We start from the raw sequence: 3,277 nt of genomic DNA, 5'->3' as shown, positions 1-3,277 counted from the left end.
CAGGTTTTTCCTCCATTGCCACCACCTCCACTATTACCATTTGGACCAGCACAAGAGATACCACCTCCACTAGAGGTACCAGACTTTGTTGATTATTTCCCTTATGTTGAGCCAGAGATGCCTGACTTTCCACCTTTGGAGTTTCCGATGTTTGATATTCCTGATATGATTGATCTTCCACAGTGGGATGATTTAGAGCCGTAGATTCCAGTACCGCAGCCTGAGATTCCAGATATTCCACAGATAGAGCCAGAGGCAGAGCCACCAGTGTATGCACCTATGGAGCAGCCAGTCTTATTTCCTGCCCCTTTAGCTATTTATGCCCCTATTCCTGGAGTATATCAATTTCCATATCAGGAGTTTATGGATGAGATAGTAGTCGGTGGGCCGTTACCTTCTCGAGGTTCTAGCACGGATCTTAGTGAGCATCATACAGTTACTTATCAGCGTTTTCAGGAGGAGAGAGAGGAGAGGGTTCGATGGCAGACCCAGTGCGGAGAGATCCTTGGATTGTTTGAGACGCAGGCAGATGGTCCCGTCCGAGCATTACGATCAGATTACATACTGAGGGAGAGGTTACGTCAGATTCACCGAGTTAGTTCTCAGCAGCTTATGGATCTGAGACAGCAGGATATTAGTGCAGAGACAGCATATCATAGAGCATTGGGACTTACCGAGGCAGTGCTAGAGGCATTGCAGGAGGAGTTGAGTCATGTGCCACCAGGGTTCTGAGTCAGGGATAGATGAGACAGTGACTTCAGAGTATAGATGTACATGGAGGCAGCGTAGTATGACCTAGTGAGTAGTGTGTATGTGTGTACTAGTAGTTTAACCTGTAGTAGGTTTTGACCTGTAGTAGTAGTATGACTTGTAACCCCGATGACTTCCAGCGTAGCGAGACTTTTTGTATCAAGCATTTACACCTGAGGCTGGTGTCATATATATATAAACTGAACTTTTTAAATTTCTTTTATTTAAATTTCAGTCTTTCCAGTTTTACAGCATTTACTTTCATTTTACTGCTTTACAGTCTTTTATACTATAATTCCTGTTGGAAAAAAAAACAGAATAGGATAACCATTTTATTTAACTGCTTACATTTCTAATTTTTATATTGAGCAACTATTTTCTTTATATAAATCATGTTAAGTAATACCGGATAAATTGTTTTCTTACATACTGTCAATTATTTATTAAACTGTTAAATAAATATCACCTGTTTTATTATCAGAAGAAGATGGCACCAAAAAGAAAGACTAGAGCTGAGACCTCTAACAACAATTCTGAAGGCCAGATTAATGAAACCATGAACCAAATGTTCCATCTGATGCAACAACAGATGGTAATGATGCAGCAGCAGATGCAGCATCAGCAACAGCAGATATAACAATAAATGTTACCACAACCACCTCGTCCTGAGCCTCAACCTGTTGTTACTTTTAAGCAATTTCAGTCAGTTAAACCTCCATAATTTGATGGGTCTACTGATCCTATTAAAGCTACCACCTGGTTAAAGGAAATAGAGAAAGCTTTTGTACTAGTGAAGGTAGGTGAGGACCAGAAGACTGATTTTGCTAGTTACTTGTTGAAAGGAGAGACAAATTATTGGTGGGAATCTAAAAAGGCTTTAGAAGGTGAAGATGTTATTGCTTGGGATAAGTTTAAAGAATTAATTTTAGAAAAGCATTTTCCTCGCTATGTAAGGAATCAGATGCAGATAAAGTTTTTAGAGCTGAAGCAGAAAAGTATGTCTATAACAGAATATGAAGCAAAATTCAATGAATTGGCTAGGTTTGTTCCGGAATAGGTGGACACTGAAGGGAAACGAGTGCAGAGGTTTGAAGAAGGATTACGACCATGGATACGCGGACAAGTTGCAGTTTTTGAATTAGCAACATATACTGCTGTAGTCCAGAAAGCTTTGATCATTGAAGGGGAAAGTGAAAGGTCTCAACGAGATAGAGGACAGGGAAGTTTCCAAGACCGTTTCAACAGAAAGACGGGATTTTGAGCCTGGGCAAATCTGAATTTCAAAAGGATAGGACAGGGTACACAAAAAGCAGGTAATCGTTTCCAAGTCTCCAACCAGCAGGGAATTGTTAAGGTTCCAGTGCCGTATTGCAAAACTTGTGGACGCAAACATATCGGCGTATGTATTAAAGCAGAGGTGACATGTTTTAAATGCAAGCAGAAAGGGCACTACTCTAACGAATGTCCGACAGGAAAAATAGCAGAAATCACTTGCTATCAATGCGGAAGGAGAGGGCATATCGCTAGGAATTGTAAAGGACCAGCAATGGCAGCCAGTATTCCGAATGTATTGGCATTACCTCCGCCACCGCCGCCAAATCAACCCAGAGCAAGGACTTTTAACATGACCATGAAAGAAGCAGTACAGAATCCAAGTGTGATTGCAGGTATGCTTTTGGTGAACTCCGTAGATTCAAAAGTATTAATTGATTCTGGAGCTACCCATTCATTTATTTCTGAAGAATTTCTTGATAAGTTACATTGCGAAATTGAATGGTTGGGTGAGACGTTAATTATAAAATTAGCGAATGACGACCAAGTTCCGGTAGATCGAGTATGTCCTGCGTGTGTTGTAGAAATAGCCGAACATCATTTTTCTGTAGATTTAATTCCTTTTAAGCTAGGAGAATTCGATATCATTTTGGAATGGATTGGTTAGCATGTCATAAGGCTCAGATAGATTGCGCGAATAAGAAAGTTGAATTGTGAACTGCGGAAAATGCAATGGTAATATTCATGGGTGAAAAGCAGCAGAATAAATTTCTCACTGTAGTGCAGACCAAACGATTGCTTCGGCAAGGATGTGAGGCATACATAGCTTACGTGTTAGATACTGAAAAAGGAAGTCCTAGAATAGAAGACATTCCAGTTGTATGTGAATTTCCGGACATCTTTCCAGAAGAGCTTCCAGGGTTACCACTAGATCGAGAAATCGAGTTCACGATTGATCTAGCACCAGGTACAGAACCAGTTTCGAAAGCTTCGTATCGAATGGCTCCAGTCAAAATGAAAGAATTGTCAACGCAACTGCAAGATCTTCTAGACCGAGGCATTATACGACCTAGTGTATCCCCATGGGGTGCACCAGTGTTATTTATGAAGAAGAAGGATGGCAGCATGCGATTGTGCATCGACTATAGGGAATTGAATAAGCTTACTATCAAGAACAAGTATCCTTTACCGATAATCGGCGATTTGTTCGACTAGCTAAAAGGAGCTGCATGGTTTTCGAAGATAGATTTACGCT

This window comes from Apium graveolens, chromosome 1, assembly GCF_009905375.1.
Source record: "Apium graveolens cultivar Ventura chromosome 1, ASM990537v1, whole genome shotgun sequence".
In the NCBI taxonomy this organism is placed as follows: Eukaryota; Viridiplantae; Streptophyta; class Magnoliopsida; order Apiales; family Apiaceae; genus Apium; species Apium graveolens.
This window is presented reverse-complemented; position numbering follows the sequence as displayed.